Genomic DNA, 27,729 nt, shown 5'->3' with positions numbered 1-27,729 from the left:
CCTTTGTGTGGCTTAGCAGAGACTCCATGTCCTGCTCTGCCCACTTCAGCTTCATCACACATGACTCCTTCAGATCCTGGCAGTTCAGGATGGGCTGTTTCAAGCCTCTTTGACATTGCTGGGCACCCTCCCTATGCTGGATTTCGTGTCTCCTGCCAGCATCTACTCAATTTTGGCCATCACCTTCTCTACAAGGACATTTCTGAGTTTCTCTCAGCAGACCTGACTCCTTTTATCAGCTGTAGAAATAGTCTTGGAGAAAGGAAGTGACCACCCAAGGTCACAAATGAAATGTGACACAGACCCTCTATATTAGTCTGTAGGAGCTGCCACAAAATACAAAGAGTGGATGACTTAAACAACAGACATTTATTTTCTCACAGTTCTGGAGGCTGCAAGTCCAAGGCCAAGGTGCCAGCAGTGTTGGTTTCTGGTGAGGCCTCATTTCCTGGCTTGCAGATGGCCTGCTTCTTGCTGTGTCCTCATGTGACCTTTTCTGTGTGCTTGAACACTCCTGGTATCTCTTCTTCTGTAAGGACACCCGTCCTTTTAGATTAAGGTCCCACCCTTAGGATCTCATTTAACCCAATTACCTCCTCAAAGGTCCTGTCTCCAAATACAGTCACACTGGGGCCTGGGGCTTCAGCATATACATTGTGGAGGAACATAATTCAGTCTATAATACTCTTATTGCTGGAGATCCAAGGCTAACAGGCAGAAAATTGTTTAGTGGCAAGATGGTGCCATGTGTGTCCTGTGGAGGTGCAAGGAGGAGCTTGGTGGTTAGAGAAGTAGAGGCAGAAGATGGGAATAGTCAAGGGTGAGAAGGGGAGGGTTTTAGTGACCTACAGTGAAGGCTAGGCGGGTGGAGCCTCCCTTTTTGTTCGGAGGCTGCACTAAGTGTAAAACACAGGCTGGGCTATGGAGGGGGGTGGGTAAAGGGGAGGATGGTGAGCTCAGCCTGCCTTGACCTTGGAGTGGAGAGCAGGTCTCCCTGTTTGCAGAGTAGGTGGTCACTAAGGGCTGCCATCCATTCAGCTCAGCACCTTTCAGTCACCCTTCAACCTTTCCACATAGGGATGCACACCCCTAGTTCTGGGGAGTGGTAAAACCAGTTGCTTAATTTAATTGTCTGGTAAGTGGCAGAGTCAGGACTTGAACTCAAGGCTCCTGATCCTCAGTCTGTGGACTTTTCTCAGCAGTGAGGTGCCTAGGGTACAAAGTTGAGAGAGGCATGCTCACAATCCTGAGCATGAGTGCCTCCTTTCTTGTCTCACCCTTGCCCCAGCCAGTCTGACCACATCTGAGGGTGACTCCTCTCTTCTCTTTACCCTCCCCAGCAGCAGAGGCAGCAGGCTGCAAGAACCCGAAACCAGTCTTGGCTTTGCTCCTAACCAAGTGGGAGACATTAAGTTAATGGCCCTACAGGTGAAATCAATCCAGTTAAAATTACTGCCCTCTCCTTCACCTGCTCACTTTAGAAGCTAGCGGTGCGGCATTATCTGTTCTCATTCACCTCCTCGGATCATGCTCCCCTCAACCCACTGTCACCGATGGGGGTGATTGGCACAGAATTACGGAACTGGGGTGGGGCTGAGCCTCAGTCTTTGCTCTGTTCTATGGCTTGGGCCAGCTGTTGTTAGAAGACAGGGAAGGGCTTAGGACTCATAGCTGAACCCTGAGTTCAAATCCTAGCTCTGCCACCTCCTGACTGGGTGACCTGAGCAAGCATCTAGGCCTCTCTCAGTCTCCTCTGTAAAATGGGTAAAATAATTTTTGCTCCCAACCCCCAAACACCATCCAGTCCACAATGAGAGTTGATGTGAAAATTCTTTAAAAGCTGAACAGGAGTGAGGCAAAATTGGAAAGAAGAGTTGCTAGCACTTAGAAGCTTGCCTAAGGGTATGCAGCTAATAAATAGTAGAGCCAAGTTCAAACCCTCACAATTCCCCTGTATATCTGTTCTCTTAACTACAAGGCTGTTTTTTCTTCTGGAACGTTTCCCACTTATTTTTGTAAAATTTTCTTTATTTGTTTTTGAGAGAGAAAGAGAGAACAAGCAAGAGAAGGGCAGAGAGAAGGAAAGACAGAATCCCAAACAGGTTCTGCACCATCAGTGCAAAGCTGAATGCGGGGCTCGAACTCACGAACTGTGAGATGATGACCTGAGCTGAGATCAAGAGTTAGACGCTTAACCAACTGTGCCCCCCAGGCACCCCATCCCCACTTATTTTTAAATGTTGATTAAGAAGGGTCAGTTGCTTACTAAATGCCAGGCACTTAACATGTAGTTTTTCATTTGATCTTCCTGAGATGATGGCAATTATTTACCCATTTTGCAGAGAAAATTGAGACTTGAAGAGGCGTACACAGCTAATGAATGGAGAGTCAGGGTTCAAACCTAGATATATTCTAAAATAACAATGGTAATGACAATATGACAATATTCATATTAGTAACTAGTTAGACCCTGCTCTCAGGAACAAGATAACTTGAATCATCTTGGCGCTGCCTCTGATCTACATGTGATCTTTTTCAAGTGCCTCCCCTCTTGGGATTTCATGTTGCAGTTTCTGGTTCTAAGGTCCCCCCAGCCCTGGCAGATGGTGATTCACTGGGGATGGCAGTTGATTCCCTCATATAGAGGTATTTGTTATCTGTACATTGGAAATATTTATGTGTCTCAACCTAATTAGTGAACAAACATAATAATAATAATAAAGCCACTCTGGAAAGGGAATTGCTATTGGAAACAATTGTTTAGACAAAACACCATTTGTTCCCAGCTTTTGCTCCCTGCTGGAATGGCGGCCCACTTGTTTTGGTGACAGATGCCTTTTGACTGGGGTTTTGAAGCATGTGCAGCTGCTTGGGGTGGAGGTGGGAGATGGAGCTGGCCCATTCTCAGCTGGCCTCTGAGGAGATCCCAAAGTCTCCTGGAGGTGGGGGACACTCAGCCTACCTTGCAATCATGGGGTCCTTGACCTCTCGGATAAGGCTAACCCCTAAGTTCTGATGCTACCTTGTAGATTTTGATGCACAACTATGGTCCTGAGATGCACAGTGACTTGCCCAAAGTTACTCAGCAAGATGGTGGCAGAGCCAGAGCTAGAATCTACATCTTCTAGTTCTTTCTATGGTGGCATGTGGTTTTCTGAACCAATGATGATGTCACCACATCTCACTTTAGTATCTGGTATCTGGCCTGCCTGCCCATGCACAAGTCTTGTCAGGAATTGCTAACTTTTTGTGTCCTGCTAGTGACTCTAAGATTACTGTTACCCTCTGGTCTGGACAGATCCCAGGGGGGCTGATGCTGGTTATGGGACCCAGCAGAGCAAGTGTTCAGGGTCAAGCAGGTTAAGAGGGGCTTGAGTCAAGTATAATTGTTTTGGTCTTGGTCATGTGACTTCCTTGCTTGTGTGTGATTTGTGGGTACCTCCATTCACCAGTAGGTCTTGGTTTGATTCCTCACTTATAAAATGGAGCAATACTTTTTTTTCTTCATACCCCATTCACAAAGGCACTGTGGACAAATTACATGAAGAAATAAAAAGTGCTTGTAATCTGAAGAGTGATATAAACATATTATTAGTAATAATGGCCAGCATTTATCAAGCACTTTCTATGTGTGTGCTAGTTGAGGTATTAATGCTTGCTGCTGAAACACATGACCTTCAAATCTCAGTGGATTAAGCAACAAAAGTTTATTCTTACCTGCCATAATCAGAGGTTGGCCAGGTGGCTCTCAAGAGGAGCTCTTTTCTAAATTTATTTTCTTGGAGTGTTCCCTTTGGGCCTCACTGATAGGGGTGAGAGAAACCTGGAAGATGCATGGTGGATTTAGGGCCAAGGTTGAAGGTATATTCTTCTCTTTTATCCACATTCCATTGGTCAGAGTTCGGTCTCATGGTTCCTCATGGGAACTGGGAAATGAAGTCAAGCTCTGAGCACAGGAGGAAATAAACCTATTTGGTGGATACATGGCATTTTCTCAGCTACAGGGTACCATGCACCTTGTTAATCCTCATAACAGTCCTCTAAATTGTTTTATCATCCCCCACTTTTTTTCTAGATGAAGAAATAGAGACTCAGAGAGGTCGGAGGACTTACAAGATAAAGATGCCAGATTAAAGGGAGGGTAGTGATCTGAATTCAGTCAGTATAGCTGCAAAGTTCCTGGAATTTAATTTTTTTTCCAGAGAAAACTCCTAGCTATGAATGGATCAGTTTAACTCATGTTATTTATTGAGGGTCCATTAAATGCTGAGCACTGTACTATCTCCTGTAAAATGTCATAACCATTCCTTTTCCTCTTCTGCATGCCTAGACTACCTTTATTTCCACAGAAATTCTAATTCTGTCTGGTCCTTAAAGTTCAGCTTCAGACTGTTCCCTTCAGGAAGTTTCCCCTGATTACCCCTGGAAGTCACTCTTTTCTGAACCTCTCTTGCACTAGCTTCAATTCCAGGAAATTATGTGCAGGAGAGGGTAAGGTGCAGAGTGGATCATTTTTTTGGTCCAGGAATTGACAACTGAAATTCATGACTTAGAAAAAAAATACCAAGTCCCCGCATTTTATTTTATTAAACATTTTTTAATGTTTACTTTTTTTTTTGAGAGAGAGAGAAAGACAGAATGTAAGTGGTGGAGGGGCAGAGAGAGAGGGAGACACAGAATCTGAAGCGGTCTCCAGGCTCTGAGCTGTCAGCACAGAGCCTGATGTGAGGCTCGAACTCGTGAAGCACAGGATCATGACCTGAGCTGAAGCTGGCTGCTTAACTGACTGAGCCATCCAGGTGCCCCTATTTTATTTTTAAATGTTTATTTATTTATTTATTTTGAGAGAGAGAGAGAGAGAGAGAGAGAGAGAGAATATCAATCCCAAGCAGGTTCTGCACCTGATGAGGGGCTTGATCCCACAAACCGTGAGATCATGACCTGAGCTGAAATCAAGAGTCAGACACTTAAATGACTGAGCCACCCAGGTGCCCCTAAGTCCCCACGTTTTACAGAGACTGATGGGGTGTCAGGGCCACTGCTGGCTGAGACTCCTGGTTTAGAAAACAAGCCCCACTCTGACCTCTTCCTCACTAGAAAAGGAGGAATGGGAAAGGGAAAAGCTGTTACCTCCCACCCCATTGCCCTGGAGGAGACAAAGGATTTCCCCTCCCTGAGACAAGACCCCAAGGAAAGAATAGACTGACATTTTGCTTCTCCACTTAACTAACTGGCCTGGCTCTGGTGTAGCAGTACAAGAGCAGAGAAGAGCTAGGTGGTCGTTTGGCCAGGCATAAAAGGCAAGGACAAGCCCCCTACACCTGTCAGTTCTCGAATGTGTTCACAGGCCTCTGAGTGGAGGTCCACAGAGATTAGATGAGATTAGGGACCTCATCATTGAGAGGCATCAGGGGATTGAGTTGTGAGACCATGATAGGGTGTGTCAGCCAATGATGAGGCAAATCTCAGGGGGGAACAGTGCATAGAAGAGCTTCTTGGGGAGGGCCTTCCTCTGCAGAGTTTAGGGGAGAGTCCGCATCACCATAAGGATTGCACAGACCATAAACCAGGTCGGTGGCTACAGCTAAGGCACAATTAGGAGAGGACTACCTCACCATGAGCTGTCACATTAGGAATCCACTACCTCCTGCTTCCCTCCTTGCACCCCCATACCAGAGCAGTGGAAGAGGGAGAAGGATGTAGTGAGAGTATACTCCGCCTCTCATAACAAGAGCCAGATGCTTTAACTGGGTTAGAGGTGGTGGGGTATAAGGCAGGGAATGACAGTGGTGGGGTAGCAAGAGATTTGAATAAAATATAAGAATAAGGAAAAATAAGTAAATAGGATTGAATCCTAAAGAACTCAAATGAGACTGTTCTAATAACTAAAAGTGACTCAAAAGTTATGGCTTCAGACTGAGAGTTTGTAGGGCAGCCTGCTACCCAGCAGGAAAAGAGAGGGTTCAACAGAGCACAGTTGGTAGCAGTTATTGGAAAAATAAAACTATTCCAGGTTTATACCCCAATGAACTGAAACCCCACAGTAAATCAGTTTCATATTCATCCATTTAGCTACTATTTTCTGAGCTTCTAGTCTTTGCCAGACAATGCTCTTGGCACTAGTGAGTCCAAGGAGTTTACCCTGGTGAGGAAACAGACAAGTAAATGCTGTGAGATAGGATTTATGTGATAAGATGGTAGAGTACATTGGGGCATGGAGGAGAGAGGAACTCAGTTATGGTTCTGTGTGTCAGGGGATGGATTGGAATGATTTGGGGGGTCTTGAAGAATGAGTGGGAGTTGACTAGGTAGTTGCATTGGTGAAGGATATCTAACTACAAAGGCACAAAAACATGAAATACTGGGACACATTAGGGTAACTGTGAGGAGTGTGTTTGAACAATGCATGAGGGGTACTCGTTACTGCCATTTTGTCTCCTACTTTCATTTTATCTCCTTTGCCCAACTGGATTGCACCCTTCTTCAAGGAAGGGCAATGTCAAATATCCATTTTATCCCCTCCCTACAACTAGCATAGTTGTAAAAATATAATACTGAGCTGCTTTTTAAATTTTTTTTATTTAAAAAAAATTTTTTTTTCAACGTTTATTTATTTTTGGGACAGAGAGAGACAGAGCATGAACGGGGGAGGGGCAGAGAGAGAGGGAGACACAGAATCGGAAACAGGCTCCAGGCTCTGAGCCATCAGCCCAGAGCCTGATGCGGGGCTCGAACTCACGGACCGCGAGATCGTGACCTGGCTGAAGTCGGACGCTTAACCGACTGCGCCACCCAGGCGCCCCAATACTGAGCTGCTTTTAACTAGAGAGGATCCAGCAGAAGTTGCATGTTTCTTTTGGGGAATCCTGAAGTGGGAGGGAGGCAGATGGGTCAGTATATGGCTTAGGGCAATAGGCCCCTGTCTGGGCCTTAGTTTCCTCCTCTGTAGTAAGAAAGTTGACCAGATGATGTCCAGAGTTAGCTTGGAGATAGCCTGAATTTAGAATTTGGGAGATAAGAGCAGTGGATTGGAAATCAGGAGACTTGGTCCCTAGTTCCATCTCTACCACTAGCTAGGTGTATGACCTGCCCTTTCTCCTCCAGACCTCAATCTTCCCTATTTGTAAAACGCAGGAGGAGTGGCACACTATATTTATAAAGGTCTCTTTTAGTTCTGATCTTCTGTGCCTTCCTCGCTAAATTCAGTTGACCTTGTCCTGGCCTGGTGTCCTTGCTCAGGAAGGCCTCACTTTCCTCAATATTCTTCAGACACATTTTCAAACTCTATGGGGTAAGGGAGGGAGATTAGGGCCAGGAGAGGGTATTTGAGTGAGGCAATGAATATTTATAACAGACGCTCCCACCAGAGGACACATTAAGTCTTGCAGCATAACAAAACTGAATTACCATGAAATAAACTTTCTTAATTAAACCAATTAAATTTCTTCCCAGTATGTAATTTAGAAACTCTGATAAACCCTGGTTGAAAAGGTTTGTTTTAGCCTTAAGCTGGCTGAGAAAGCAGGAACATCTGGTTGGTGGTGGAAAGGCCTGTTTAGGCTCCAGGCCATGGAGGCAGCACCACGGTGGAGCTATCCATGGTGCTGAAACAGCCTCTGCCTCACGGCCGCAATAAAGGACACAGGCAGGCCAGGGCCCAGTGGTGCTTAGGAAATACGCTATTTGAGGACAGCATCTTCCGTTCTAGGCAGGGTGCACCTTTCTATTCCTATGCTTGACAGCAGCCACTTAGAAGTTAACCATGTATTCTCCCCATCCCCACAGATCCACTAGAGTTTGAAAAGATGCCATGAATTTTCTTATATTTATGGAATCCTAAACTCTCATGGCTGGGAAGCATGGCCTAGTATGGCTTCTTCATTATAAATAAAGGAAATTGATCTTCAAAGATTTCAAATGGCTTGGCCCAAGGCTACACAAGAACAGAAATCAGACTTTTCAAGCCCAAGTCTCTGACTCTAAATTCAGTGCTCTTTTTGCTAAGATGTTCTTGTAGTCAGAGAAGGCTTTGAGGGCAGGGACTGGTCTTGTTTACCTTCGTTTTCTTCTGGAATCCATCTTATTGTCTGGAAAATTTTTTGAACAAATGAATACATGCATAATCTTTATATTCCTCCATAGTCAAATATATTCAATAGTAATCATATCATAATGCCAATTACACTAATGTAATCTTTTGCATTTATAGGATTTTATAGTTAACAGAGTGCTTTTTGTCTGTTATCTAACTTGGGTATCAAAATAATTCTGGAAGCATTAATGTTAGTACCATATTCTATCATAGGAAACTGAGGCTCAGGGGTCTAGTGGTTTGTCCAAGGTCACAAGGAGAGTCAGTGAAGAAGCTGGGAATAAGATCCAGCTCTCCTGATGCCTAGTCAAGAGCCCATGGCTGCACTTAGCACATGAGGGGACAAAAACACAAGGGTATTAAGTTGCCCTTGCTCACAAACTGCAATCCTAATGTGTGGAAACAAGGTACAGGTACTTAGAAACATGTAATGGATGAGATAGCATGGACTAAGGACAGGTGGGTGGCACAGATAGTGACTACTCTAGCATTTCAGGAAAGAAAGGAGTCCCAAAGGCTTGTGGGAGATTAGAGAAGTCCTGGTAGCCAAACTGGCACTGGAAGGTGTGATTTTGATAGGTAGAGAAAACAGCATTCTTATGAAATCAAAGCATTTTAATGCTGGAAGAAACTTAGAAGTGAACATCTCCTCCTTCATTTTATAAATTTTTAAAAATATGTATTTATTTTTGAGAGAGAGTATGAGCAGGGGAGGGGCAGAAAGAGATGGAGACACAGAATCTGAAGCAGGCTTCAGGCTCTGAGCTGTCAGCACAGAGCCTGACACTGGGCTTAAACTCACCAGCCATGAAATCATGACATGAGCTGCAGTCAGACGCTTAACTGACTGAGCCACCCAGGTGGCCCACTCCTTCATTTTATGGATAGTAAAACTGAAATGAAGAGAAATGAGGGATTTGTTCAATATTATAAAGCCACTTGTGGCAGACTTTTATATGTAGTCACTGGGGACACAGGGCAGGTAGGACAGGGTCCCTGCCCTCAGAAATTTCCCAAGCTAGTAGAAGGAGGAACATGGAAATGAGTAGGTGCATTCAAGTGTCACAGTGATAGAATTTATGTGGGGCCTCATGTAGTTGCAAAGGAGGTGCACTCATTTTATACAGTAACATATTCAAAGTTCAAAAGACTGCATTTGAAGTGGTCAAGATCAATCAAGGTCAGGCACCATATGTCAAAATTCTTTTCTCTAACTCTGAAACCAATGACTAGAAGAAAGGAGCTGTAACAATAGAGAGAAGCAGGCATGGACTCTGGAATCTGAAAGGCTGGGTTCCAGCTCTGGTTCTGTCTCTTTCTGGCTATGTGGCATTGACTTGCTATTCTCAGTGCAAGGAACATCAGTTTCATTATAAAAAGGAGGGAGGGGCTACTTTGCCCTTTTTTAAGGTTGTGGGGGTGATTAGAAGAAACATCTAAGTATAAATGCTTAGTTAATTATAAAGTGATAAAGCAGTATATATTTTAATTGTTATTATTCCTCTAGTGTAGAAGAAAAAGTCCGGGATTATAGTTGAGTCACCTCTCTGGGACCCTGCTTTCTTGTTTATGGAATGAGATGATACTGGTCTCATCTGTCTTACAGAAATGGTTTAAAGTAACAAAACAGACACATAAATCAATGGAACAAAATAGAGAACCTAGAAATGGACCCACAGATGTGTGTCCATCTAATCTTTGACAAAGCAGGAAAGAGTATCCAATGGAAAAAAGACAGTTTCTTTAGCAAATGGGTCTGGGAAAACTGGACAGCGACATGCAGAAGAATGAAACTGGACCACTTTCTTACACCATTAAAAATAAATTCAAAATGGATGAAAGACCTAATGTGAGACAGGAAACCATCAAAATCCTACAGGAGAAGAGAGGCAGCAACCTCTTTGACCTTTGCCACAGCAATGTCTTACTAGACAACTTCAGAGGCAAGGGAAATAAAAGCAAAAATGAACAATTGGACCTCATCAAGGTAAAAAGCTTCTGCACAGTGAAGGAAACAATCAACAAAACTAAAAGGCAGCCTTTGGAATGGGAGAAGATATTTGCAAATGACATATCAGATAAAGGGTTGGTATCCAAAACCTATAAAGAACTTATCAAATTCAACACCCAAAAATGAAATAATCCAGTGAAGAAATGGGCAGAAGACATGAATGGATATTTTTCCAAAGAAGACATCCAGATGGCTAGCAGACACATGAAAAGATGCTCAATCATCAGTGATGCTCAAACATCACTCATCATCAGAGAAATACAAATCAAAACCACAGAGATACCACCTCACGCCTGTCAGAATGGCTAAAATTAACAACTCAGGAAACAACAGATATTGGTGACGATGTGGAGAAAGGGGAACTCTTTTGCACTGTTGGTGGGAATGCAAACTGGTGTAGTCACTCTGGAAAATGGTATAGAAGTTCTTTAAAAAATTAAAAATAGAACTACCCTATGACCCAGCAATTGCACTACTAGGTATTTATCCAAAGGATACAAAAATTCTATAAACATGCACCTCAATGTTTATAGTAGCATATCAACAATAGCCCATTTGTGGAAAGAGTCCACATGTCCATCAAATGATGAAGGGATAAAGAAGATGCAGCACACACACACACACGCGCACACACACACACACACACACACAGTGGAATACTACTTGGTGATCAAAAAGAATGAATTCTTGCCACTTGCAACAACACGGATGGAACTAGAGTATGCTATGCTAAGTGAAATAAGTCCATCAGAGAAAGACAAATGTATAATTCCACTCATATGTGGAATTTAAGAAACACAACAACAGATGAACATAGGGGAAGGGAAGGAAAAATAAGATCAAAACAGAGAGGAAGGCAAACAATAAGAGACTCTTAAATACCGAGAACAAATTAAGGGTTGCTGGAGGGGTGTTGGGTGGGGGGATGCGCTAAATGGGTGATGGGCATTAAGAAGGGCACTTGGGATGAGCACTGGGTGTTATATGTAAGCAATGAATCCTTGGATTCTTCTCCTGAAACAAATACACGACTGTATATTAACTAGCTTGAATTTAAATAAATAAATTTAAAAAATGGAAATGGCATAAAGTGAATAATACCCATAATAATAAAATGATAGGTATAAACAAACAAAAAGTGTGACTGTATTCCTGGAGGGGAATCAGTGATTGAGTAGAAGGCAAACTGGGTATTGTTACTGTAAACTCACATTTGTACCTTGAATCCATTTACAAAGCACATTCACAGCTATTATCCCATCCAATTCCCTCAACAGCTCTGTGAGATGAGCCCATAGGGATGAGCCTATCACAGATGATTAGCCACATCTCACAGATGAGAAAACTGAGACTCCAGAAAGTGATGAGCTCAGAGGCTAAATCTCAGTATGGCCTCAGGGTCATCTCCCCTTCTTCCTTTCCAGCCATCGCCTAGTTTCCTAGTGCTCAGAACTCTGTCTTCATGCAAGTCAGTTTGGAAGACAGGCCAAAGTCATGCTCTCTTGGACTTCCCTCTTGCCTTGAGGAGCAGTACTGGTCTTTCCCCCCTGTTCATTCAGTACTTATCCCTGGGAGTGCTTGATAACATCTTTTCCCCGGAAATGTGTTGGAGGCCTCACCTGCATGGGATGCCCCTGCAAACTAATAAACAGAGCCATCTGTAAATTTTTCTTTGTTCAAAGGATGCCAGATGCAACACTGGAACAGCTGGAACACTCCTTAGGATGCCTTCAGTTGCTCAAGCTGTCTCAGCCAAGACATGCTCTCCTTTGTTCCTGATCTCAGTTGAGGACTGTCTTCCCCATTATGCAGGCAGGACCTTAGGAGTTATTGTCTACTCTGCTCATGTCCCTCCTTTGCTGAAACCCTCCAGTGGCTGGATTACACCAGTCCCCATGCGTGTTCCCTTCCCCATAAAGATACTAAAGAAGAGAGAATAAGAAAAATCACTCTATTTGGGGGTTTGAGGACATAATTGAATTGCGTTTTGTTAGAAAATTTACTGCAAAGAATCTCTTCCACACTGTGGCCATGGAAGTTTGGGAGACTGTTAAACTGGAGCCTTCCAGTGGGAGCTGAATATACAGAATCCAGGAAGTAGAGCTTGGCTGAATCTTCTCTCATCTGGGGCAGAATCTGGGTGTGAAGCATACAGATCCAATTAGGAGGGGAAGGGATTATCAGGACCAGAGTTGGTCCAGGCACAGGACATGCTAATGCCAGCCTCCTGGGGAACAATTATTGGCAGATGATTATCTTCCTTGGGCAGCTCAGGCACCCCTTATTCAGGATGCTTCCCTGATCTCCAGGCTGGGTTGTGGGGGGTGGGAGGGAAGGGCTCTTCTCTGGGCTTCCATATCCCTGGGCTCTCTGTCTCAGCCTTTATCACACTGTGCTATTATTGTCTGTGTTAGTAAATTACCTCCCACCACTAGATTGGGAGCTTCCCTAATGCTGGCTGTAACTCATCTTTGTATTCAGTTCCTAACACAAGGCTAGGCACACAGTGGGTTTAGCATTATAGTTAGGAGCATGGGCTCTGGAGCCAGACTGCCTGTATTTCATTCCCAGCTTGACCCCTCATTAGCGTGAAGACCCAGGGCCAGTCATTTAAGTTCTTTGGGTGTTTATTTCCTCAACTATGAAGTGGGAATAATAATGGTAAATACCTCAGAGAGTTGTTATAAGGGTTAAAAATATAAAGCATTTTAAATAGTGTCTAGCATAGAGTAAGTAGTGTATAAGAGTTGGATATTATTACTTAAATCTTGATTCTGCATTTTGGATCTCTTCTTATTAGGAAGTATGATTCCATGCCCTGTCCCCCACCCCCACCCTCCTTGCCACCAGTTTAGCTGTGGGAATGATTTCCAAGTGACTGGGGCTGGAAGGCAGGGTAGGCTGAGGAAGATTGCACAAGAGAAGTTATTGCTGTTTTTGCAAAATTTGACCCCTAACGAAGCCCCTGTCTTCTGTGACATGAAATGCAATTAAACTGACTCCTCCTTTCTTTACACTTAATCTGCTCAAGTGATACCCATCACTTGGGTCCAGAAGATGCTGAAAATCATTAGTGTTCTGTATAGCAACAGGAAGGCCTTCTGAAGACTGATCCAAACTGGCCTTTGCTGGTCTGTGTTGGGTGACCTGCGTGGGAGGGGAGGTTGGAGGGCAGCCAGTGGAGAAGGGAAGCAGAAAGTACAAGAATGCTTCCTCCTGGGGAGGCTTTGGGTAGGATAGTCCTACTGTATATGTCTAAAAGACAGAGAATCTGGAACTACATAGGTCTTTGTAAAATAGAATAAAATAATACAACACAACACAATACAATACATCTCCAATGGAGGAGTCCTAGAACAGACTTTAGAGTCTGGAAGTCTTGGCTCTGCCAGTTACTGGTTCTATGATCTTTGGGAAATTTATTTGCTATTTAAACCTCAGCTTCCTCTTCTGGAAAAGTGAGGGGCTTAAAATCAATGTTCTTAAATAAAACTAAAATCAGCATTCTTAAACTAAAGCAGATTTCCACTTCAGAGACTTTAATTACTTGGGCCAGGAATGGGGCCTAGGAACCTGTGCTTCCAAAACAACCATGTGATTGTGACCATGTGCACAAAGTCTTCCTGGATTTAATATGTTATGGGCCTGTAATTTTCTCAAGGTTAAGTTACAAATCTGACCATATCAGGCCCTTGTTTAAAACTCTTCACTGACTCCCGTTGTTTTTAGGATTAAGCCCTGCTTTCCCAGCCTGGCTTGAGTGCTGGCCCTAACTTTGCACTGCACTCATCTCACACCATTGTTCTCTTCCACTACATTCTCCAGTCATACAAGAACTGTTTGCAGCATATCTTTCCCACCTCCACTCTTTTTTTTTTAATTTTTTTTTAAATGTTATCTATTTTTGAGAGAGAGAGGCAGGGGAGGGATAGAGAGAGAGAAGAAAACACAGAGTCTGAAGCAGGCTCCAGGCTCTTATCTGTCAGCACAGAGCCTGATGTGGGGCTTGAACTCACAAACCTGAGCTGAAGCTGGATGTTCAACTGACAGAGCCACCCAGGCACCCCCAACCTCCACTCTTCTATTGCAGCCATCCTCCTTTTCTGATGGAGAACTTTCTCCCCTTTTCTTTCCGTTATTCTCTTTCTCAGTCTTACTTCTTCCTGGAAGTATTGCATAATTACTCCAGCCAGAGATTCTGTTTTCCTCTGAGCTACAGAAGCACTGACACTTGGTACCACTCACTCATCATGGACAGACTGCCAGGTATGGTTATTTATTTGTGTCTTAGCTTTATCCTGCTCCCCCCATTAGACTATATGTTCCTGGAAGGAAATGATTCATTCAAGTTTGCCCACCCCCTGCTTTCAGTTAGCAGAACACCGTAGACATTCAAAAAATATCTGAAGATATGGTCTGATATGATCAGACCTCCTTTAGAGTATTGGGTCCTAGACTTGCTAATTGGTTGTCCATCTTGGGGTGAATCAAGTGTATTGTTTCTGTCCTAGCTGGAAAATACACTGTAATAGCCAATTACAAAATAAAAGAAAATTTCATGACTAGCAATATTATTTTCACTTCTAAACCTATCCTGAAATTATCACCCATTAATGAGAACAAAAGACTTTTAAAATTTGTAAAAACTATAAACAATTTGTAGTTGTTATTTAATAATATTATAAAATATTATTATTATATAATTCAATAATTATAGTGATTATTATTTCCCTTAGCTATTTAAGGGAAAGTGTGCTTATTATGCTCATGCGTTATCTGTTTAATAGACATAATTACACTGTTAAGGTGTGTCTGCAGGAGATGAGTCTATTGAGTACTTCTGGGCTCTGAAATCACCCAGGACTCCTTTGCCCTCTTCTTCTGCCTCCCCCAACCTAAGCCATATAGCTGTCATTAATTCTGCATGCTAACAGCTTTGTTACCTAAATATATTATTATGCTTTTCAATTAAGGAGCCCAGGACCGTATGCAATTTGTCCAAGCTGACCCAGATACCAAGAGGCCCCACAGCCGCAAAAGGCTACAGAGGCAGCTGCAGTCTGTCCTTAGCTAGACCAGCCAGACCCATCCCAGTGTCAAAGGGCTCTCCAGAGACTGAAGCCTTGGACCCTTATTGCCCACCACCTCCACTGCCAATCAGTGTGACTTGGAGAATGCCCCTCTGGCCTGGGAGTCAGATGTCTTGGTAGTAGTTCCATATTCGTCTCTTGCCTATTAGAACAGTGCTCCTCAAACCTGAATGTGCCTATGAAGCACTTGGGGGTGTTGCTAATAAGCAGATTCTGTCTCATAAAGTCTGGGGTGGGGGTGGGGTGCCTGGGTGGCTCAGTTAGTTAAGTGTCCGACTTTGGCTCAGGTCATGATCTCATGGTTCATAGGTTTGGGACCCACATTGGGCTCTGTGCTGAGAGCTTAGAGCCTGGAGCTTGCTTCAGATTCTCTGTTTCCCTCTCTCTCTGTCCCTCCCCTGCTTGTGCGCATGCTTTCTCTCTCTCAAAAATAAATAAACATTAAAAAAAAAAAAAGAAAGCCTGGGGTGGGGCCTGGGATTCTGCATTTTGAATGAACTCTCAGGTGACAGTAATGCTGTTGATTCATGGACCACACTTGGAGCAGCAAGGAGCTAAACTATAAACTTCCCCTCTGCGCCTCATCTTCTTTATCTTCAGGATGAAGATGCTAGATTTGGTGACATCTGAGGACCTGTCCAGCTCTGATTTTCTGTGATTCCATAATAAATGATAATGATGGCTTTTGTAGCTGATGTTTATAGCATATTTATTCTTTTTTAAAAAAGTTTATTTATTTATTTTAAGAGAGAGCAAGCAGGGGAGGGGCAGAGAGAGAAGGAGGGAGAGAGAATCCCAAGCAGGCTCCATGGTGTTAGCACAGAGCCTGATGCGGGGTTTGAACTCACAAACCGTGAGATCATGACCTGAGCCGAATCCAAGAGTCAGATGCTTAACTGACTGAACCACCCAGGCACTCTCCATCTTTATCCTTAATAGCTAAAGTATAGAGACAACCCAAACATCCATCAAACTAGTGAGAGGATGAGCAAATTGTGGTATACTCATATCATGGAAAACTACTCATTAATAAAAAGGACTGAACTATTGATTTTTTGATAAATTTATCAAATACATTTGATGAATCTCAAATGTATTATGCTAAATGAAAAAAGACACAAAAGATGGCATAATATGTTATGCTATTGATATGAAATTATAGAAAAGAAAAACTATAAGGACAGAAATCAGATCGATGGTTGCTAGGGGCTATGAGTGGGAGGGGGTATTTATTGAAAGGGGGCTTGAGCAAAGTATTATGGAAAGGGTGATGGAAATTTTCTGTGCCATGATTGTGGTGATATGTGAGTGGATACATTTGTCAAAAAATTGAATTATACATGTAAAATTGGTGACATTTATGCTGTGTAAATTATACCTCAAGAAAGCTGACCAAAGGAACCTCTCAAAAACCAAACCCCATAGATACTGTTCATTGAGTCTTCACAATTTGCCAGGCATTTTACAGAGATTGCACCCCTTCTTTTTACTACTCCTTCAAGTTAGAATTATCCCCACATGGGGAAGGCTAAATTCAGAGAGGAAATGACAGCTTTCAAATAAGAGGTAGGATTTGAATCCACGTCTGATGACTCCAGGACTTGGGCTACTTCTGGATGGCTGCATTGATTCTCAAATCCCTCAGTCCTTTCTTGTAGCCTAGTGAGAGCGAGCGAGCATGAGTGGGGGAGGGGCAGAGAGAGAGAGAGAGAGAGATAGGGACAGAAGATCCAAAGCAGGCTCTGTACTGAGATATGGAAAGAACAACCCCAATGGCCTGTCACAATTTACCTGGGAGGCTGGGATTATTATCTTCTCCATTTTGCAGATTGAGAACCTGAGGTTTATAGGAGTTGGGCAGCCTCCTTGAGGGCACACAGCTTGTTAGTGGGTAGAGATCAAGCTTGAACTCTGTTCTTCTGGCTCTCAATGCCATGTCTTTTCCTTTTTCCCCACAAGCAAAGAAAGGACAGAGTCCCACCCTTGAAAAGTTTACAGGGATACAGCAAATGGCTCATAGCCTTAAAAGAGCACTGAAGGGGTGCTTGGGTGGTGTAGTCAGTTAGGTGTCCAACTCTTCATCTCGGCTCAGGTCATGATCTCATGGTTTGTGAGTTTGAGCCCTACATTGGGCTCTGGGCTGATAGCGAGGACCCTGCTTGGAATTGTCTCTCCTCTCTGCCCCTTCCCCAATCGTTCTCTCTCTCTCTCTCTCTCTCTCTCTCTCTCTCTCTCTCTCTCTCCCTCTCTTTCTCTCTCTCTCTCTCAAAATAAATAAACTTAAAAAAAAGAACACTGAAAAACAGCTTATAGTCATGTAGACTCCAAGAGGTGGCTCAGAATAAAAGGAATTCAGAGGAGAACTGAGCCAGGAATGGCAGAAACAGTCAGGAAAGATTTCCTGGAGGAGGTGAGGCTGGGTAGGTTAGACACAGAAGTTGGGTACAGTTGGGATAGGCAGAGGTGGGGGAGTTATATTTGTGTCTCCACTCCCAGCTCCCTAGGAAGACTATGATCTGAACTATGGGAAGAAGACTTGAACCATGGAAAGAACACTTGTGAGACATTAGGCTTGGACCTGGCTAGGATGGCTGGAAAAACTCGCTGCTGTTCTCCCTCTGATTCTGTCCAGAGGAACTCTTTGGGAAGGGGAGGCAGCAGGAAGGGCATTAGCCACAGATGAGCAGAAGGGAAGTGACCCTGTCTTCAGGACCTTCCAAATGGCCCACCCCTAAGCGTTGCCAAGATGGCTAGCAGATCTATCCATTCAGGCCAGGCATGGGATCCTGTTGCCCCAGGGGCTCCAGATGTGGCCTAGAAGCTGCCGGGTATTACTCAGCCACCCTCCCCACCTCTGACCCCGTCCCCACCTGGGACCAGGCTACTCTTCTGGGCACTCCGGAGGCCTGTTGCCTCCAGCAGCTGGTGCAGGATTAATAATTGAGGCTCTCTCCTGAGCTTTGCGTCCATCAGGGACTAGTCCTCCTGCTGCCTGCTATTATTGTACTCTGATCAATTAGTGGGGAAGAAATGAGGTCAGAGAGAGCAGGTGTGGGCTTGGCTTTGTTTCCGGGGAAGGGCTAGGCTGGGCTGTGGCTGGGTGGGGTGGTGATGATGAAGAGACAATTCTCACGGCTTTAGGCCATGGGCAGTAGAAAGGAGAATGGACCACAGCAAATACAGGGCTTTTAGCTCAGAGGGCTTGGCCTCACTGTTGCCAAGAGATAAAAACAGCATTTGGAAAACATTTGTGCTCCAGGCTGCGCAGGGCACTGGGATGGGCCCATTAGCCACTTAATGTCCTGGATAATAACCCTCGGCTTCTGAGAATGTCAGCTGGAAATCCAGACTCTACCAACAGTGTGGAAACAGGCCAGCATCCTTGGCCTCATGTTCAAAGCCCTCTCCATTTAGCCAACCAATCCTACTCGCTTCATCTATAACCTTCTCTCATGTGGCTCTATGCTCCAGCAACCTGAGCATGTCCTGGGCTCTCTTATTTCCTTTCCTTTGCTTAAAATGCTGCTCCCTTCTGCCCTACTGTGTTCCATCTCTGCCTGTTAAAATCCTCCTCATGTCATATACTAGCTTCTTCATGAAGTTTTTCTTATAGTCTCTATCAGCAGTTGTCTTTTGCCTCTGACCTACAGGATGCCAACAACATCTTACCTTATATTAAGGGAATTTGAACTTGTTCTCCTTTTCCTGTTCAAGAGCACTGGGATCACAGAAGACCATGACATGTCCAGTTCTGGACAGCTGGCCTTGACCTTCTAGCACACAGTAGGTCTGAGGAACTGTGTTAAATCTAATACCCATCTGTACACATGCAGTCTATTTCTCTATATCACTCTGAACACATGAATGAGCAACTTTTTTCACCCATCGATGCTTTTGCATTTGCTCTTCCCTTGGCTTAAGTACCCTTCCTTGCTTTTTTCTCTGGCAAGATCCAGCTCCACATCAGGTTAATCTGTGCTCTCTCTGTATCTTGAGCGCCTGTCTTTGATGTTATCATTCACACTGTGCTGTGAATAAGGCAGGCATTTTCCTCTCAAAAGACTTACAGCTTAGCAAGCAAGCAAACAGCTACAGCACAGTCTTCAAATCCAGGGTTGACTCTCAAGCTTCAGGCTTTGGTGTCATAAAAATTCAAATAGTATAAAAGGGTAGCTAACAAAAGGTTTATCTTCTCCAAAACCAGAGCTGCTGCTATACTGCACAACTCCAGGCAGGCCATTGCCACTGTGGTCTAGACACGTGGCTCCACCTGGGCTTGTATAGTGCCCAGGCTTTACAACCATATCTGGCAGTCCTGCTCCAATCCCTCAGCTGAAGTTCCATTCCCCAGAGGTAGCACTGTTACATTTCTTGTGTATCATTTTAGATGCTTTACACATACCAAGCATTTGTGAGTGTGTATCCTTTCTTTACACACATCGGATTATGTTATACACAATCTTTTGCATCTTGTTTTCTTAATATATCTTGAAAATAACTTTATATCAGAACATCTGGGGATCTACTTCATTATTTTCAATACTAGCACACTATTCATATTATATGTGTGTACCATAATTTAATTACTCCCCCATTGATGAACATTTAGGTTGTTTCCAATTTATCTTAACACTCTAAACAGTACTGCCACAAACACCTTTATAGGTATATCTTTGAAAGCTTTTGGTGAGTTAGTTGTCTGTGGGATAAATTCCCAGAAGTTGAATTGGTGAGTCAAACAGAAACATGTGTTTCAAAGTTTGATGCACATGACCAAATTTCCCTTCAAAGACTGAGCTAAGCCTTCTAATATAAGTAGGAACTAGTAAGGTAAAGGCCTGAGCATAATGAGCAGCATGAGTAGAGGCATGACGGCTTGATAGAACACAGCCTGCTTGGAGAAAATGAATTGTACTGTGTGGCTGAACTATAAAGCAAAAATTGCATGGTGAGTGATGGGGCTAACCTCTCTGAGGCAGTGGCCAAGTCACTCAGGTATTGGTCTAAATCTCAGGGGTTGGCACCCTATGGCTTGCTGGCCAAATCTGGCTCCCTGCCTATTTTTATAAACAGAATTTTATTGAAACATTCCACACCCATTTGCTTACTTATTGTCAATGGTTGCTTTTGCTACAATGGCCCAGCTGAGTGGTCGCAACAGAGTATAGATATCCCACAAAGCCTAAGATATTTACTACCTGGCCCTTTATAGAAAACGTTTGCTGTTCTAACTAGTAATACCAGCCTGAGAACAGTGGCAGGCATTGGAGAGTTTCAAGGAGTAGAGGGACATGGGTCAGATTTGCATTTTGAAAAGACCACCATTGCTGTGTAGTGAGGATGGGGGTTGGGAGGTGTCTGAAGGTGCAGGAAGAAGGCTGGTGCAGGACTCAGGTGAAAGATTATGCCCCGGATTAAGGCAGAAGCATTGTGGATGAAGAAAGGAACATGGATTCAGTAGTGCTTGAAGAATAGCTGGGTTTCTGAGTGAGGAAGGTCCACTAGAGAAGTCAAGGATGTTTGGGAAGATGCTGTGTTCTGGTGTTGACATGTATGACAGACGAGTCAGGCACCCAAATCCACTGACTCCATTCTAGCTGCTGGTGCCAGTGCTTGGAGTGTGACTGCTCTGGACCAGGGTCTCTGGTCTCCCTTAGGTTGAAAGGCCAATGTCTTCCAACTTTTAAGCCGGCATCGTCACAAGGAGACCCTTATAAGGGGTTTCTTATAAGGATATGCTCAATTTTTATCTTCTCTTAGAGTACCAATTCAGCTTTGATTTTTAAATGTAACCCTTCTTGATTTTCTGCCCATTTAGAAGGTCATCATTGAGATGACTCAAATGATGCATGAAGTGGCGAGGAACTTGAACTCATGGCATAGATTGGGCTGCTATTTTGCTTTTACCCAGTTCCATGAATGTAATCTTCTGGTCACTTCCAACAAGAAAATACTTTCCCCCCTCTTTGAGCCAGTGGGGGTATCCTATTCAAATCAGAATGGTTAAGTATAAAGAAGAGGTAAAGAACTGGGAATAATGATTCACTAGAATTTAAAAGGATAATGACAAAGGATATTTTTTAAAGTTTATTTATTTTGAGAGAGAGACAGTGTGAGTGGGCAAAGAGAGAGAATCCCAAGCGGACTCCACACTACCAGAGCAGAGCCCAATGCAGGGCTCAAATTCACAAAGCTGCAAGGTCATGACCTAAGCTGAAACCAAGAGTCAGACACTTAACTGACTGAACCACCCAGTCACCCCAGGATAATGACAAGGGATCTTAAGCGTGCATTGGAATCAGCCTCTTCAGAAGTCGGACTCAGAATCACTGTTGTCTGAGTCATAAGAATTATGTCCTAATGACAACACAAGACAGACCATGGTTGTCCAGGTAAAGGTGGAAAATAAAGAACAAGTATAATTCAGTGAGGCCTGTGGTAGTAATTGCTCTGCCTTTTAAAACAGCAGTCTGGGACATCCTCTGAAAGTATAAAGGTTGACCTGAACAGAGAAGAGAGAAGAAGGGAGAAGGAGGGACAGAGAGCAAAGGACGGAGAGAATGAGAAGCAAGTGAGTAAGAATGGAGATGGAGAAGAGGAAACTGAATAAGTTCCTGTGCATAGGAGGTACAGGTGAGGTGTTTATTGTGCCAGGAACTCCAAACTGATGACTAATTTATTCTGCATAATAACTCTGAAGTGTGGGTTGTATCATCATCACCTTATGCACAAGGAAGCTGAGGTTCACAAAGAACGAGTGGCAGAAGTGGGGCATTAACCCAGGACTGACTCCCAAATCTGTGCTCTTTCTTCCACCCTCCATAGGGCCAAGAGTGGGTAATGGGTAGACTAGGGTAGAGGGAAGAGAATTTAGGAAGGCAACAGGGCTGGAGAAGTCTAACAAAATCCAAGCGCTTGCCAAGCCCGGCCACTCATGCCTCAGCAGCTGGCTGATTTTTCATAAAATAAAAGAAGTCCCTGAATTGAGAAATATGTGTGTCTCCTAGATTGGATTGTGCAGTGAACAGTAGCCAGAGCGAGCAGTAATCCATCACGGCCTGGCGTTGGCGGGTGCTGCCAGCCGGAGCCCTGGTGGAACTGTTGTGAAGGTGACCTTGGGAGAGAGCCAGGGTCCAACCTCTAGCTGCCTCCTGGGAGCCTGGGCATGGGATGGAAGGAAATGGGGTGACAAGTTCCCTCCTCCCTACTGCTGAGCTATTTTCCTCCATTTTCTTTTCAGCATTTTACATGTTGCACCAATGCTGGTCTGGCATCAGCTGGCCAGGTCCCAGGAGCTGAGGATGGGGCTGACCTGGAGAGATGGGTTGAGCCAGCAAGACCCCAAATCCTACACATCCCACACTGAGACTCAATTTATCAGCCCTTGTGACCCCAGACCTAACTGCCCTCCCTTGTTGGCTGAATTCCTTGTGTGGAGCCAATTGGCCTGAGATGAGCCCTGGAGGGCATCACTTCACTCAGGGAAGGCCAGTGGTTAAGGATTCTCTGCAGTCAGTCAGACCTGGCTTGGTTGCCTATTTACTATCTGTGTGGCTCAGACATGCTATTAACTTCCTAGCCTCAGTTTCTTCATCTGTAAAATAAGAATTCTTAGTATACTTGAGAGAAAAAAATAAGATAATGTAGGTAAATAAAGCCATTAGTTAAATGCCTGATGCACAGTATCTTGACAAAATGGTAGTTATAATTATTTCCTTTATTCTTCGGGGTCACCATGGCAGATGGGGATTATCTATCTTATTTTACAGGGATCCAGAAATGTGCCCCTCTGTGCCTTTGAGGATTTAGAAAAGACAGAGAACAAAAGACTTGCTTTCTGGAACCCATATAAGCCTTGATATTTTATGTTCTGCAACACTGTTGGGCTTTCTGGTCTCCTGCATTCTTGGCTACCATAAACTGAGTGCTCGCCATGTTCCAGGTACTGCATTAAACTCTTCTCAAACATTAGCACTAGCTGCTGTAACCAAAAACCCATGAAAGCATATGGTTCAAACACTATGAAAATTTATTTCATTCTCAGGTCAAGTCCAGGATGGGTGTTCCTGATTGATAGGAAGCTCTCCTCCAGCTGGTGAGTCAGAGACCCCGGCTCCTTACATATTGTGGGTCTGTCAGGTTCATCTCATCTACGCCCAGTGGCAGAAGGAGGAAAGAGCACAGAGGATGGAGGTTTTTGTGTACCAGGTCAGGAAGTGGCACACATCACTTCTACTCATGTTCCATTTGCTGGAATTCAGTCATGTGGTTTCTCCTAATGACAGAAGGCTGGGAAGTTTAGTCTAGTGATGTGCCCAGGAAAAGAAGACATGGGTTTGGTAAAGAGCTAGGAAGTCTCTGTCATGTGTCATCATTCTGTTTTATTCTTACAACAATTGAGGAAGGGAGGGAGGGAGAGAGAGAGGGAGAGAGAGAAGAGAGATTGCTCCTTCTGTCTTAGCCAGCACTTTGCCATGAATTCCTTTTCAATCTTCCAATATCTGTCTGGCCCTTTAACCCTGATGATCTCAGTGGAACCCCTTTTCTTCTTTCCTTTCCCCACCAATTTCCCTTGTTCTAATTATTTCCTATAGGGTGCCAGATATTTGTATAATATTCAATGCATCTTGTAAAGGGTTTTCTGTTCTTTATCTTACAGTAGATGGTGAGAGTTATCTATAACAATAGGCAAAACTTACTGAGTGCCGATAATGTGTTTTTCCAAGCATTTTATACATATTAACTCATTTAATCTTCACAACCATTTATGAGGTCAGTTCTATAAGAATCCGATTTTACAGATGAGAAAACTGAACTACAGAAAGGTTAAGTAACTTGTCCAAGGCCACTCAATGTTGTAGCCAGAACTGGAATCCAGTCAGTCTGGCTCCAGAAATCTCTGCTGTGGACTATATTATTATTGAGTAGTATTGTGTGTCGGACTCAGAGCTAAATGCTCCATATGGATTAACTACAAACCTATGAGGAGTAGATAATTGTCATTGTCCTTACTTTACATATAAGGTGCTCCAGGCTCAGAGGTGTTAAACAACCTGTCCAAGGTCACACAGCTATTAAGTGACAGGTCTGAATGAGACCAAAGTCTAAACTCTAAGAACAGTGAGATTGTATTTTCATTCCCACGGGGAAGAAGGAGGATTCATTTTATTTTTTTATTATTTATTTATTTTTTTAAATGTTTTTTTTTTTAATTTATTTTTTTAAGTTTTTTAAAATTTACATCCAAATTAGTTAGTATATAGTGCAACAATGATTTCAGGGGTAGATTCCTTAGTGCCCCTTACCCATTTAGCTCATCCTGCCTCCCACAACCCCTCCAGTAACCCTCAGTTTGTTCTCCATATTTATGAGTCTCTTCTGTTTTGTCCCCCTCCCTGTTTTTATATTATTTTTGTTTCCCTTCTGTTATTTCATCTGTTTTGTCTCATAAAGTCCTCATATGAGTGAAGTCATATGATTTTCGTCTTTCTCTAATTTCACTTAGCATAATACCCTCTAGTTCCATCCACGTAGTTGCAAACGGCAAGATTTCATTCTTTTTGATTGCCAAATAATACTCCATTGTATATATATACCACATCTTCTTTATCCATTCATCCATCGATGGACATTTGGGCTCTTTCCATACTTTGGCTATTGTTGACATTGCTGCTATAAACATGGGGGTGCATGTGTCCCTTCAAAACAGCACATCTGTATCCTGTGGATAAATGCCTAGTAGTGCAATTGCTGGGTCATAGGGTAGTTCTATTTTTAGTTTTTCGAGGAACCTCCATACTTTTTCCCAAAGTGACTGCACCAGCTTGCATTGTCACCAACAATGCAAAAGAGATCCTCTTTCTCCGCATCATCGCCAACATCTGTTGTTGCCTGAGTTGTTAATCTTAGCCATTCTGACAGGTGAAGGTGGTATCTCATTGTGGTTTTGATGTGTATTTCCCTGATGATGAATGATGTTGAGCATTTTTTCATGTGTCGGTTGGCCATCTGGATGTCTTCCTTGGAGAAGTGTCTATTCATGTCTTTTGCCCATTTCTTCACTGAATTATTTGTTTTTTTGGGTGTTGAGTTTGATAAGTTCTTTATAGATTTTGGATACTAACCCTTTATCTGATATGTCGTTTGCAAATATCTTCTCCCATTCTATCGGTTGCCTTTTTGTTTTGCTGATTGTTTCCTTTGCTGTGCAGAAGCTTTTTAGACGTCCCAGTAGTTCATTTTTGCTTTGTTTCCCTTGCCTCCAGAGATGTGTTGAGTAAGAAGTTTCTGTGGGCAAGATCAAAGAGGTTTTTGCCTGCTTTCTCCTCAAGGATTTTAATGGCTTCCTGTCTTACATTTAGGTCTTTCATCCATTTTGAGTTTATTTTTGTGTATAGTATAAGAAAGTGGTCCAGGTTCATCTTTCTGCATGTTGCTGTCTAGTTTTCCCAGCACCACTTGCTGAAGAAACTGTCTTTATTCCATTGGATATTCTTTCTTGCTTTGTCAAAGATTAGTTGGCCATACGTTTGTGGGTCCATTTCTGGGTTCTCTATCTGTTCCATTGATCTGAGTGTCTGTTCTTGTGCCAGCACCATACTGTCTTGATGATTACAGCTTTGTAGTATAGCTTGAAATCTGGGATTGTGATGCCTCCTGCTTTGGTTTTCTTTTTCAAGATTGCTTTGGCTATTCGGGGTCTTTTCTGGTTCCATACAAACTTTAGGATTATTTGTTTTAGCTCTGTGAAGAATGCTGGTGTTATTTTGATAGGGATTGCATTGAATATGTAGATTGCTTTGGGTAGTATCGACATTTTAACAATATTTGTTCTTCCAATCCAGGAACATAAAATATTCTTCCATTTTTTTTGTGTCATCTTTAATGTCTTTCATAAGATTCCTATAGTTTTCAGTGTATAGATTTTTCACCTCTTTGGTTAGATTTATTCCTAGGTATTTTATGGGTTTTGGTGCAATTATAAATGGGATCGATTCCTTGATTTCTCTTTCTGTTGCTTCATTGTTGGTGTATAGGAATGCAACCAATTTCTGTGCATTGATTTTATATCCTGAAACTTTGCTGAATTCATGGATCAGTTCTAGCAGTTTTTTGGTGGAATCTTTGGGTTTTCCATATAGAGGATCATATCTGGGAAGAGTGAAAGGTTGACCTCCTTCTGGCTGATTGGGATGCCTTTTATTTCTTTGTGTTGTCTGATTGCAGAGGCTAAGCCCTCCAATATTATGTTGAATAACAGTGGTGAGAGTGGACATCCTTGTCTTCTTCCTAACCTTAGGGGGAACACTCTCAGTTTTTCCCCATTGAGGATGATATTAGTGTTGGCTCATATCATGGCTTTTATATATGGCTTTTATGATCTCGAGGTATGCTCCTTCTATCCCTACTTTCTTGAGGGTTTTTTTTTTTATCAAGAAAGGATGCTGTATTTTGTCAAATGCTTTCTCTGCAACTATTGAGAGGATCATATGGTTCTTGTCCTTTCTTTTATTGATGTGATGAAGGAAGGACTCATTTTAAAGAATGGGAAGGCATATGGTTAGTGTGTCATTTCAGGTGGTTTGTGTATATTTTAGAGAGGGAGAGCAAGCACTGAGGAAATGGAAGGCCCTCCACTTTGCTGACTGTGACAAGGAATATTGAGTCCCACTTGCATTCTTGCACTCAGGAGCCTATATCACCTTGCAGAAAACTTGTGCATGTTAGCATTTGAAATACTCATGTGTAAATCCCAGATTTGCCCTTGATCTTGAATGAGACTGAGTCTTATTTTCTTATTTCTAAAGTGGTGATACTACAGTCTGTCTGCATTTTAGGTAGGTGTGTGTGTGTGTGTGTGCGCGAGCGTGTGTGTGTTGTCTTTTAGAGAGTCTGGAACACAGTAGGTACGTAATTAATGGTTGCTCTTGTGTGACAGCTGAGGGGTTGGATAGCTGGCTTAATACCACAGAACAGAAGGTGGGTTGAGAACAGAAGAGCTATCCTCAGGTGAGGTGCAGAACAGTCCTCCTTTAAAGGTGAGGAAACAGTCTAGGGGGCAGGCGATTTACTTTCCCAAGGTCACACGGCCAGTTAGTGGTGGCAGCAGGACTCCTGGCCCAGAGATCTTTCAACAGCTCAGCCTCAAATAACAGCCTTTGGATTCTACACTTTTCAGCTCTTCTCTGATGGGTTGAATGATGATCCAGGGGCCCCTAAGAATTACTCTGGCCCACATCCTTTGTTGAAAGATAAATAGTGAGTGAACCTTCTGCAGTGAGTTGGAACTACTTCTCACTTTCTTTTGCAAGGTCTGGGGGGTCACAATGGGTGACTCCAATAAATAGCAACGGTCTGGGAGCTGTACTGTGAGGACCCATCAGTAATTTTCTTATTTGTTGGCTAAATGCATGAAGATAAAACTCCTCACCTATCACATTCCCCTTGACTCTTAGATGTCTTCAAGGTTAAAGTTTGCCTTGTTCTAGAAGCTGAAATATTCCTGTTGGCCAAGTCTGGCCTTACGTGGCTGATGT

At 43.3% G+C, this 27,729-nt stretch overlaps 1 long non-coding RNA gene across 1 annotated transcript in view; it reads left to right on the top strand.

Annotated features, from left to right (window-relative positions):
• The window catches only part of LOC102902450, a 127,869-nt gene that overhangs the window by 20,438 nt on the left and 79,702 nt on the right, over nucleotides 1–27,729 (top strand). Inside the window, exons 2-5 of the long non-coding RNA XR_006584262.1 lie at nucleotides 14,255–14,369; nucleotides 21,660–21,826; nucleotides 22,963–23,135; nucleotides 23,238–23,288. This is a non-coding gene — a long non-coding RNA (uncharacterized LOC102902450). The remainder of the gene's footprint in view (nucleotides 1–14,254; nucleotides 14,370–21,659; nucleotides 21,827–22,962; nucleotides 23,136–23,237; nucleotides 23,289–27,729) is intronic.

Source organism: Felis catus, chromosome C1 (genome assembly GCF_018350175.1).
Source record: "Felis catus isolate Fca126 chromosome C1, F.catus_Fca126_mat1.0, whole genome shotgun sequence".
NCBI classification, from domain to species: Eukaryota; Metazoa; Chordata; class Mammalia; order Carnivora; family Felidae; genus Felis; species Felis catus.
This window is presented reverse-complemented; position numbering and strand designations above follow the sequence as displayed.